Raw genomic sequence first — 13,393 nt, forward strand, 5'->3', positions numbered from 1 at the left:
CACTTGAAGAGACGGATATTTCTGTTAAAGTTGTTGAGTTAAAATCATTCACTCTAAAATCTCACTCACTCAACTTTGTCTATTTTAAGTGTCCTCTTTTCTCCAAGGTGACGATTTGCCTTCATTTCCAAAAGCCGTTCCTTCTTCTATGAGTTGTACTGAATGCTATCCTTTAAATGCATCATTTAACAGTTTTAATCTGTATTATGTATTCAATTTATTTGTTTCACACCATAAACCGTATTTAGAATTTGTGTTTAAGTCTATCCACTATTGTAACCATTTATTTATTCTTACTTCACGTCAGGTTAACCCCTTATTCAACTGGTTGACATGTTTAGTAAAGGAGAGCAACACGTCAAAAGCCTCTTTCCTCTCTGTCTGTTCCTTTCACTCTCTTTTTTAAAAATACATCTCTTTAAAGCCCACTTCTCCCCTGCCCTTTCCATGAGGAAAAAGAGAAGACTTACACATAGTTAAAGTTCTCATTAAATGAGCTGAGAGTGTAGGAGGAGAGCTAATGTTTAGCGTTGTCTGTCTGATTAAAGCATAGCTAACAAGTGATTGCTATGCAGCTCTGCTCCTCACTGCTAACTCACACACAAGGCTTCTCTCTGTTCTCTCTCTCTCCGTCTCTGTCTTTAATTCTCTATGTTTGCCCCTCTGCCTGACTGATTCTCTTTGTCACTCTGATTTGCTATCCCTAAAAAGAAAGCTTCATTTCCATCTCACCATCCCTGTTTGCTTTTTCTGTTGTTGTTTTTTTGGGTGGGTTGGGGGTTTGTAGTCTTTATAAACTTCATTACAAATTTAAAATACACATAATATGAAGATATGAATCCCCCCCCTCTCTATTACTACTTCCTGGCTTCATGATCAATTCTTATGCGTCTTCCTTCTTTGTCTAGCTCCAAATGAAACTCCATCTCTCTCCATTGCTCTGTCCACTGACAGCCCCAGCTCCCTCAATTTCCTAAGCTCAGTTACCGTGCCGGCAGCCCAAATTCAATTACTGCAAACTGTGTGATAATCCCAAGCTACTGATTGGTCACTGCAGGCCTCCATTAAGTTAACACAGAAGGGAGGACAGAGGGGGATAGAGGGTTAAGTCAAAGAAATTATAAGTAAAATGTGAAATTTGACAAAGAGGGAAGTAAGAAAGGACAGAAGAAGGGAAGGGGTAAGTTAAGGCATAGGTTAAAGGAATAAAACAAGATTTATGTTCCACTCTTTTGTTTTTATCTCCTAAATCTCCTGGTATCCTTCAGGCCCAAGCTTAAACAAACAACCTTGCCCTTAAAAGCCTAGTTCATAATCCTTGTGTAATCATTTAGGCAGCCTCACCACATGTAACCAAAACATAAGACTAAAAACAGAGAAATACATATGTGTTTTTGTTTAGAATGAACTGGCTGGATTCAACATTAAAGGCAGAAAAGCTGAAACATTATATCATCTTGAACATTGGTTAATTTGAAAGCTATAGTTTGTTTTGCATGCGGCATTTGCAAAATATCAAAAAAGGGGGGAAACAGGAGGAAAAGGCTATTAAAACTACAAGTTGTGGGGAAAAAAATCTGAAAGCTTCCATCTTATAGACCAACTGGGAGCACACCATTACTTTCCCCCGCAATGCGGTCACCTGTATTAAGAGAAAGCTCAGTCTTTTTATAGAAACATGTCTAAATGACGTCTGTTTAGGTATCTGGAGAATAGTAGGAGAACATATTTTTTCTTCTTATATGGAAATATAAGCAAAGAGGTGTTGAAAAGGGTTAAAGACCACAATGGTAACATAATGCAAAGATGTTAACTTAGCAACAGATTGGTACACTAGTGCATGTGGGTTTTTAAAATGAATTTTATATAGCTATGGTTCCATTCATCAGACCATTTTCTTTTTAAGAATCTGTCAAAAGCAAACCTTTTAGGTTTGAAAGGTCCGGTAATGCCTTTTGCAACAAATATTATTCTTTTGTAAGATTTATGTCCCATTTTAAGCACTTTGTGTCTAACAAACATATAAACTATAGTAAACTCAGATTGCATAAAAAATAGACCTTTTAGGAAACCACTCAGCACTATATCGACTGAGCTTTTATTCAAATAAACTAAAGCCACATAAATAGTTTCAAATGTCATTTCAGCCCAAGACAAAAACAAAACAATGGGAAACTCGAGCTAGTATCTACGGTCTTTTGATCAACTATTTCCACAGGTTAAGGTGTTCAGGCACAAAAAGGTGAACATTTTAAAGTGCAACTTTAGACTTCACACAAAAATTTTGAGATTTGGAGCTAATTTTAATATGTTTTCTTTTAGACCAGCCACATTTGGCTGCTCCCTTGTCACAGGGGATGTCCGCAGTGGGTCACTCCATGTGTTTGATTTGACAGAGTTTTATGCCGAATGTCCTTCCCGACACAACTTATATTGTTTAAAAGTACTGAGCCATCCCCCATTCCCTCATACTTCCATCGTAGGGAGCATGTGATCAATTCAGTTTGTTTGTTTGCATGGTTGTTGGCAGTCTATCATCCAGAGTTTTCAACATGTCATTTTCAAATGTTTTACGATGGCACATACCAAAAACAGTTCAAGATGGTTTAATTTTGGAGGAAATTGGGTCAAGAACCAAGGTCAAAGTTGATCATGAAAAAAAAATTAAAGAAACCATATCAAGTAATACAAAACATGTTTTTATTTTTTCAGTACAACACTGTACAGTGTCACGATGATACCATAACAGGCTGATGTCATCATGTTGTAAACAAAACAAAACAAAAAAAACCAACAGGCTGACATCACCATGCTGTAATAAAAACATCAAAGTTTTGGTATTGTCCCTGACCTCCAGAGAGAGATGCGCTCTTTGAGGGCTCTTGTTAATTTATATTTTTCTTTCAAGGAGTTTGTTCTTGTTGATCTCCTTAACACTTATTTCTCAATAACTGAATTATGATTTCAAAGATAAAGTAGCAGGCAAAAGAAAAAAAAACAATAAGATATGTGGTCTTATGGCGTGATAAATCCAAATATTAGTCTAAGTCTAAGTCTTTTTGCCTCATAACTTTTGCACTGTCCACTTCCTGCTGTGACAAAACAAATTTCCCACGTGTGGGACTAATAAAGGTTATCTTATCTTATCTTATCTTATCTTAAGGAGCTTGGAAAGAAAGCTCCTTGGACTATGATGAACTGGATGACTGAGAACCTTCACAGACAAATCCAAATATTACTTTCTTATTTTTTTTTAACTCATCAGTACAGAGGTCAAAACAGAGCAATCTACGAAACACCGTGGAGGTTCTGTTACTGTTTGAGATTGCATTTCAGTCAGTAGTGTTGGGAATCTTGTACAAATTGGTGGAACTGTGATTGCAGAAAAGGACCATCAATTTGTTTCCCACCATGTAAGAGCATCTGGGAAATGTCTGATTGGCTACCACTTGTTCGTTTTACATGACAATCATTTCTAACACAATTCCAGCACAATGAAAGCATACCTGGACAGAAAAAGGGGGGGGGGGGGAAACACAGATTGGAACATCATTACTGAAGCAGTGTGGAATCAGAACAAAAGGAAGCCCACATTCAAAGAAGAGCTTTTGAATGAAAAAAAAAAATCTGGAGATCTATTCCTGAAGATTTCTTAAAGAAATTACAATAAGGGATGTTTAAGTGAGTTCAGGATGTGTTGAAGAATTAAGGAGGTCATACCAAATACTGGCTTTCAGGTTCAGATGCACCCATTTCCTATTTTCCCAGTAAAATACAAAGAAATAGAAGGTGACTCGTGACTTTTGCACAGTACTATGTATGTATACAGTATATAAAGTATAATTACCACTGTTTAAAAATACTCCAGTAAAAGTTGAAGTACTGATTCAACTTGTTTACTCAAGTAAAAGTGAAAAGTAGCTCTTTGAGCAACAAAAACACCGGCCCACTTTAACCCCTGACTTTGGCACAGGTAATCTCTTTTTATGCAGGATCCTCTGGTGAGTAATACACAAACAGGACTGCCACTCATATGTTACCATTTAGGATCAAATCGGTTTGATGTTTGAAGGCAGGTCAACGTGACAAAATAACTACCCTGAAATGTGTTAAAGCAAAAGTAATGAGCCTGTTCTGAAAATCTAAGGAGCAGAAAGTACAGATGTTTGTTTAAAAATGTAGACAGTAAAAGTAAAAAGTAGACAGAAAAAAAAAAATTCAAGTACAGATACCTGTTCTTAAGTACAGCAACAAAGTATTTGTACTTTGTTGCTTCCCACCTCTGATTGTTTTCATTCCAGCTGTAAAGGGATTTCAGTAGTCATTCTCTGCAGCAGATCAATTAAAACTCACCTGTTCTTGCACCGTACAATGATCCATAAGTAAATGGCACAACTTTGTCCAAAAGACTAGCAAGATGGTATTAGTGAATCTGAGGCTTAAATATACGAACATGACAGGATTAGTTTCACATAAACATACAAACATATCACTGTTTATTACTTAATACTCCCTTTTTTTTTTTCTTTTTTTCTTTTTTTTTTCTTTTCCCCTTCCCTTTTTTCCCTCTTTTTGGGGGAGAAGGGCAAAAGACAAAAACCAACAGAACGGGCAGAGAAAAAAAAATGCATATATCAATCACCTGGGTCACCTGCTGAGAAAGAAAAAAGAAAGCAAGCAGAAGAGGACAAGAGTAATAGAATAAACAACATCACAATGATATATGGGAATATGACAGTAAATACTAAATGTTAAACATTATTGTGCAGCACATAAGATCAACAGAACACAGTGTGCTTTGAGGTAGGAGCCAAAAAGGGTGTAGTTTGTGGGTGTGATCACCCGTGTGTACACCTGTGAGCATGGACGCGCTTGTTTTTTGTTTTTTAAAAGGTTCCTTCATGTAATAATCTGCTAGAGGGTGTGGGGGGGCCACAGCCCCGTCCTCCAGGGCATGAAGCAGGTGTGGAGGAGATCAAAACTCCAGACATCCAGAGGCCCCCAGAACACAAGAGACCAAGGAAGACCAACAGAGGGGCAGCTGCGCCACTGTCCCGGAAAGAGCTGAGGAGAGTCCCAGATGAGGGCTCACTCAGCAGCCGCAGAGCAGAAGCCAGGGGGAGTTGCAGTGACGCGCCCGTGAGCTCCGCCGGCAGCCAGCTGCGCCTGAGTGACCGAGCCCCAGGCCGAGAGGCTGAGGGCACCCCACCTCCGAAGTGGCCCGAGCGAGCCCCAGGCTCCAGGCCCCGATAAGCGGCCGCCAAGGAGTGAGCCGGTGTGTACCTGGACGCCCACCCCCGGACACAAAGAACCACCAACGCACCGATGTCTGAGGGGGTCCGCCACTGGCAGGGGAAGTGGTGGTAGGGGGAGATAGGCCTCCAAACCTTGGAGGGCCTGAGGTGTCCCCAGAGAGGTGGCGCCTGACACCCAACCTGACATATAGACACAGACATACAGGCACACACAGACACAAACATCCATTCCCACCCTCATGCTCTCATATGCACTTACTCCACACTCAACCAACGTGGAGACAGACATAAAGAGACGTTGTACACACGATCACACTCCCCAAGCGTACTCTACAAACCGGGTCTAGGTGCCCCCGCCCCTGGAGGGGGGAACTGCACCCAGACCCAGGTGGTGTTTCCCTTTTCCCTGCGGTGGGGGGAGGCAGACCGCCCCGACTCCGCAGCAGCAGGAAGGCTCCACACTCCAGACCGCAGTCGGACGGCCAACTCCTCCTCCTAGCCCCCCTGCTCCAGCAGGTCGCAGAGAATGGGGGTGAGAGAAGACTCCAAACCTCCCTCCAGCCGCTCATTGTAGTGTTGATGCATATGTGTTTTAAGGTGCATTTAAAACCCAGGAGGGCTTGGAGCTACCTGCCAGAGAGCAGCAGGTAAGCGCATGGTCCCTCCTGCTAGCCCTCAATGTCTACGTGTATTTAAAATTGAGAGGTGGGCAACGATGCCAGGGGTGGGGTGTACACCCTGATGGTACTTTGGACTCCGTGTATCGTGCCCACCCCCAAGATCCTATATGTATGTGTAATGAGAGTGTGAGTAATGTGAATGTCTAAGTTGTGGCATAAAATTGAGGCAGAGGCAGCCAGAAGGGGACAGAGGGGGGGGGGGGGGGGGGGGTAGCCTCCTCTGCACCCTGGTGACATACCCCTACTCCAAGGCCCTGCATGTGTGGGTGGTTGTGGTGGAGCGGGAAGAGGGAGGCAGCTGGAGATGGGGAGGGAAGGAAGGGAGGGGCAAGTGACCCCTCCCTGGGGCCAGCTCCCCCGCTGACCCCAGTAGGCACCCCCATACTCCGCGACCCGCCAGGGAAAGGGGGCCCAGGCCCATCCAGACCGGGGCCCAGTGCAGCAGCGCCGCCCGGCCCCACAGAGCCCGGGACAGTCCACCCAACCCCACCACAGAGAAAACTGCACCCACCCCACCATCCACTCATCTTCCAGACTACATAAGACAATAAACACCCAGGCTGAGATCTTCCTCCACCTCTCCTGTATCTCCCCCTCCTGCAGAGGGAGCTCCTGAGAAGAGGAAAGCTCCTGCAAGATGTGACAATCTCCCCCACCAGTTGAAGAGCCCCCCAGGTGGCTCGATGCACCGGCGGCACCCTGCTCCAGGGCTGGGCCCCCATGCACCCACCCGCCCACAACCCCGGCAACACACCAACCAGGACCCAAGCCCCCGAGGCCCGGTCCGGGTCCCAGCCCAGAGACGGAGCGCCCCCAGAACCTCACGCCCATCCCGGACCCACCCAGGGGCAGCCAGGCTACCAGGTCAGTAACCCACGTCCGTCAGCACAGACCCTCCCCTAGCCCCGCTGCACGCAGCCGCGAGGAAACAGTCACCTGAGAGCCAACAGAGCCCCTAACCGGACATGACCGCTACCCCGGGTTGAGCCCCCCAAGGAAGATGCCTCCGGGGAACCCCCCGACGCCCTAAGCCTGTCCCTACCCCCACACCAATCACACCAGTGAAGGCGGGACCAAACTATGACCCCCCACCCCCACTAGGTGATGGAGCTGATCAAAGGAGCCCAGAGCAATTGATCTGATGTGGTGGCAGAGGCTGTATCAAGACTAATGTAATCTAATAGATAATTTCTATATTGGTTAGAATTAAGATTATTTTTATTTTTCCAGTTCATGAGGACTGTTTTCTTGGCTATGCATAGGGCAGTGAAAACCATATGGGCGATATTCTTTTCTGAAGTGACATTATCTAAGCTGCCCAACAAACACACTAAGGGGGAAGTTGGAATGTTACATTTCAGACACTTCGATAAGTCTTCACATATCTCGCGCCAAAACTTCTGAACTGGTGGACAGAACCAAAGAGCGTGGATATAATTGTCCGGTGAATTGGTTTGGCAGTGTGAGCAGTTGTTGGTAGACGTAAAGCCCATCTTGAACATCCGATGACCTGTATAGTGTACTCTATGTAATATTTTGTATTGAATTAATTGAAGACTGGGATTTCTAATTAGATGAAAGGTTTTTAAGCAAATCTGAGACCAGAAGTTTAGGTCTAAATTAACTGATAAATCCACTTCCCATTTTGCAATAGGAAGTGATATTGATTCATCTGTTTTAGAAAGCATTCTGTATATTTTGGATAGTAATTTGGGGGGTTTAAGAGTAAAAAATTGAACCACACTTGGTGGTGTTTGTAGTTCAACTTGACCCGGTTTAAATTTCTTTTTTACTATGGATTTAATTTGTTGATATTCTAAAAATCTTTTCTTGTTGATCCCATATTGTGTAACTAGTCTGTCAAATGAAATAAATTCTGTTCCTTCTAGTATATGTTCTAAATATTTGATTCCTTTATCACTCCAATCTGAAAAGTTTATCATATTATTGTTTTGTAATATGTCAGGGTTGTTCCAGATAGGTGTACGTTTGCATGGGATTAATGAAGACGCCATCAATTTTAGAAACTCCCACCATGCTGTCAGAGAAGAGCTGATGTTGATGCTTTTAAAGCATTCATGTCGTTGGATGTTTGAGCTGATAAATGGTAGGTCTGAGATCTCTAGATTATTGCAGAGTGCTTGTTCTACATCTAGCCAAGGTTCATCTAAGAGGGTGTGTTTTAGCCATCCTGAGATAAACTGAAGCCTGTTGGCTAAGAAGTAGTGCTGAAAGTTAGGCAGTTCTAGTCCTCCTTTATCCTTGGTCTTTTGTAGTGTTTTTAAGCTTATACGTGGGGGTTTATTTTTCCAAAGGAATTTGGACATACATGAATCTAGAGATCTGAACCAATCTTGTGGCGGTTTAGTTGGGATCATTGAGAATAAATAATTTATTTTTGGTAAGACCATCATTTTTATAGCGGCAACCCTTCCCATGAGTGATATGGGTAGACATTTCCATCTAGCCAGATCATCTTCTACCTTCTTTAAAAGTGGGATATGGTTTAATTTAGTTAGATCTGCAAGCTTGGGAGAAACATTAATACCTAAATATTTTATATTTCCCGATTGCAGTGGTGTAGAAGAGGAATTATGGAAGGAGCAATTAATCGCTAGGACTGTAGATTTTGACCAGTTAATTGAGTAATCTGATATTCTTGCAAAAGAGTTTATCAATTCAATCACCCCAGAGATATTGGTTTGTGAATTTTGGAGAAAGAGTAACACATCATCCGCATAAAGGCTGATTTTTATGTTCCACGTTCTTGCATTTTATGCCCTTAATTACTGAATTCTGTCTAATTGCTGCTGCTAGTGGTTCAATAAAAATTGCAAATAGTGAAGGGGAGAGTGGGCATCCCTGCCTGGTGCCCCTCAAGAGACAGAAGCTGGAGGATGTCTGGTCATTTGTTCTAACACAAGCTGTTGGGGAATTATATAATATTTTTAACCAGTTTATGAAAGAGGATCCAAAACCAAATTTGTGTAAAGTTGCAAATAGAAATTTCCAGTTAACTCTGTCAAATGCTTTTTCTGCATCTAAAGAGAATATTGTAGTTTCTAGGTTTTTACTGTATGAGTAGTCTATCAAATTAAGTAATCTACGTGTATTTGTTGATGAGTGCCTACCTTTTATGAAACCAGTTTGGTCAGGATGAATTAAGAGGGGGGTTATTTTCTCCAGTCTCTTTGAGAGAGCTTTGCAGATTATTTTAAGGTCTACATTTATAAGGGATATTGGACGATCGCTTGAGGGATATACAGGGTCTTTGCCTGGTTTTAGCAGGAGATTAATGTTTGCAGAATTCATATTTGATGGAAGTCTGCCCTTTTCTTTAATTTCCAACAACGTTCTGTAGAAAACTGGTGCTAGAATCGACCAGAATTCTTTGTAGAATTCTGCAGGAAAGCCGTCTGGACCTGGAGCCTTATTATTGTGCATACTTATCAGGGCTTCCTGGAGTTCACCTGGTGTCAGTGGTGAATCCAGTGCCATTGCTTGAGTGTCCAATAATTTTGGAAGAGTTATGTTGTCCAAAAACTGATCAATTTCTTTTTTAGATGGGTTTATTTGTGGTGAATACAACGTTTTATAGAAATCCCTGAAAATGTTGTTTATTTGTGTCGGTTCATATAATGTGTTCCCAGATGAATCTTGAACAGCACATATAGTTGTTTTTTCTTTATTTATTTTTAGCTGGTTTGCTAGAAATTGACCGGATTTATTACCATGTTCGTAATTTTGTAGGCGTAGTCTTTGTACTAAGAATTTTGTTTTTTATCAATTATCTCATTTAATTCTAGTTTTGTTTTGCGTATTTTGTTCAATGTTTCCTGATCTTGGTGGGATGCGTAGGCTTCTTCTAGTGATTTGATGTTTTTTTCTAATTCCTGAATATTTTTGTTTTCTTTTTTCTTTTTATGTGATGAGAAAGAAATTATTTTACCTTATTACTATCACTGTCCATATCCCATCTTCCAGGAACAGTGATAATGTTTTTCCAGAAAAAAATATATTTTACCTGCTGATCTTTTATTTCAAACGCAACCTGCTTTGGAGCAGGTTATGTTCTGGAGCAGGTTAGGTCTGTGGCATTAGTTACCATGATGATGAACCCCAGTAAGAAGTAACCCACCGTCATAACACTGAAAACCTAAGGTTGAGCATGAAGTTAGACACCTTCCTAAATCCTAAGCCTGATTCATCATACACGGCTCTTGTGACTGCAAAGGCCATATGATATATTTTACTTCATTTTCATAGTCATTAAACCTCTCATGCCCTTTGAATTGGGGAATTTTCATCCTTGAAAGGGCCATTGCCATCAAGATAGAAATGGTCCATAATAGGATAAAGGTGATAACTCAAAACAACTTTGTATTGATTTGCAGTGTCCCCTTTGTAAGAAAACTACTGAACCCAAACCATGGCAGCAAAAGACCCCAAAAGCCCAAAGTATTGCCTTACTGTAGGGTCAAACACTCATGTTTTTCCATTTAACTTACCGGGCTGTAGCTTAGCGTGTCACCCTTTCACATCCTCTGTATTTATTTTGCCTGCTCTTGCACTATTTCCTTATGTCTATATTGATTTTTATCTTGTGTTTCTGTTATTTTCAGTAAGTCCTAGTGTCTGTTTATTTATATGCATCTTTGTATGCGTGTGTGTGTGTGTGTGTATCCTGTGGGTGGCCCAGCTCACGGTGAATAATCCCTTACTGTTTGGGGTTTGTGGGTCAGCATGTACAACAACACACATCTTTCGTCTCCAGACCTCTCAGAAGTGCTGCCTCAGCTGAATGCTTACAACACAAGACTGCAGGCTCTCATTGTGGCCACTGCATATAGCATTACTGTTCTTATGAGCAATATGCTCACAGGTTTTAATTAAGTTCCTCTTCATCACATACATTTAGCATAAGCACCATGTCTCCTTAGAGTCAGTGATCACGTAAAGAATTAACAAAAAAAGCTTGGAGTCAATAGGTGGTATTGAATTTTCAGGGAGGATTGAAATACTATTTCATCTTTTTAGCCATTAGTCTGTTTTTTTTTTTTTATTGAAAAGATGCTGATTAGAAAATCAGTTCTATCAGCAGTTCTATTATTTTATAAAAATGCTTGCCATTGTCCATCACTCCATTATGAAAATCAGGTAAGCAGAGGCTCTAGAAAATTAAGCTCAAAGCCATTCATGGCAATTTGTTCCACACAATGACACTCTAATAAGTCAGGTTTCTATTTAATTTTGGTTTACCCCTGACACAGCAACCCTCACTATATATGGCATTATTTTACTCTGGGGTGCATGTTGATAGACACCAACAAGAAAACAAGTATGTCAGTGTCACACTGAATGTAGCATAAATCCTGAATGAAAAATAGTTGTATGTGTCACGATAGGGTGCAGGTGAGGGATGAAAATTGATGATGAGATTGTTTTTTATTAGAATCAGTAGTTTTGATGGATATGTTTCAGAAAAGGAAATACAGGCCTACCTTCTGAAAGAACTTTTCTAAAATATTATAGAAAACATATATCCATAGTCTACAATAGGATACGGGAGGGATGGCGATGGTACAAAAATGCATACACACATACTGACATCTCACTGACAAGAATTTGTGTCTCATTTGGAACCATATTTAACTTTCTTATGTCATTTGCTCTTTTGTGTTCCCTTTCCTTTCCTTTCATATCGATTAATTAAAATGTATTTATATAGCACTTTTCAAAGATTAAAAATCACAAAGCGCTCCTCCCGGCCTCTGGGCCTGCGGCTCGGTTCACTCTGGCACAGCTGGCTGCCGGCAGAGCCGGCGGGCATGCCGGTGCAGCCCCCTCTAGCTTCTGCTCGGTGGCTACTGGGTGACGCCTCGTCTGGGGATCCTCAGCCCTTCCCATGAGGGTGGCACGGATGCCCCTCCGGTGGTCCTCCTTGGGCTCTCGCACTCTGGGGCCTCTGGATGTCTGGGGCCTGGATCTCCTCCATGCCTGCTTCATGCCCTGGGGGACGGGGCTATGGCTCTCTACATCCTCTTGCAGACCATTACATGTGGAAACCATTTGCTTTGGGTTTTTTTTGCTTGTTTTCTATTCTTTTTCTCTCAACAGGTGATCCAGGAGATTTTTTTTCTCCCCCCCTTTCTCACTGTCCCTCTCCCCTTCTGTTTTTCTTTTCCTTCCTCTTTCTTTCTCCCTTTCCTCACTTTCCTCACTCATGTCTGTCCCGTCTGTAACATCTGAAAATAAAATAAAATAAAAAATAAAAACAAAGGTCGATCAAATGGACCAATACGGCAATGCCACGATGATCCATTTGGCAAAATAAATCCATTGGGTATCCTTGTTGGTCTTCAGACAACAATTCTGATGGCTAAAGAACCAAATGGGACAGGCAAAAGAAAAAAAAAATCACAAAGAGCTTCATGATAAAACCAGAAATATAAAGTAATAATAGTTGAAAACAAGTTGAAAGTTGAAAACATAAAACACATTACTTTAATCTTACTTTACTTGATCAACAGCAACCCACAAAACTATTTAGTAGAGGATAAGGAAAACATGTTCTATCCGTCAATTTTTTCCCCATTATTCCAGTTCAGGTTTGCAGCAGGGCCTGGAGACTTTCCCAACTGTCACTCACTTTGTCAAGACAAAATTCTGACTTATTCTAACCCCACTACATCCATATTGCACACTTTAAAAAACAGAGCATCCAATATTGCTGCAGTCAGGGCATAAAAGCTCAGATTTCAAAAGAAAATGTGTTTTCATTATTGTAACGGTAACGGCTTCTGACAGAACGGCAGTATTAGACACACCAGGATGAGAATGTGTTAGTTAAAATGTACCGTTTTACATAGTTAAGCATATGTTACAAAGTTTGTTTTCTGTTTCCAGAGTGACAAGTTCCTCCTCATCACACATTCTACAGTGACTTTTTCATGTGGTCACTGGAGGTCACTTACCTTACATCTTCTATCATTTTCTTCAGCAAAAAGAACCTCACTGTAAATTTCTAATATGATCTTATCTCAGGGCATAGGATGATGAAGTCTCAGCAGATGTCACCTGCATCTCTCTGCTATGAGCAAGTTGTCCATTGGCATTTGTGCCTGGACATACCAGCCACAGACATATTGGCTGCTGAGAGATAATTGCCCTGCTTTAGAAACCTATAAAGTTCACATAGCTAGACTGGAGGAGTGGTGCTGGAATAACTCACAGGTGGCATAGGTCCCGGGTTTTTCGGCCAGGATAATGGCTTGCGCCCAGCTTGGGCTTATGTATGTTGCACTTGGTTTCCCTTTATTCAACTGTGTGTTTAGTCTTATTTTCACTGTCTTTTTACTTACTGTCGTTGGTCTTTGGTCCTGCCCGAGTGAGGCTTTAGCAATCCATTTTGATCACCAGCTGTTTCTGTAGCAGCAATTATGGCAACTGATGGTTGTC

This window comes from Mchenga conophoros, linkage group LG13 (assembly GCF_057382185.1).
Source record: "Mchenga conophoros isolate Kocher_MC1m ecotype Shallow Benthic linkage group LG13, M_conophoros_male_GT1.1, whole genome shotgun sequence".
NCBI lineage: Eukaryota > Metazoa > Chordata > Actinopteri > Cichliformes > Cichlidae > Mchenga > Mchenga conophoros.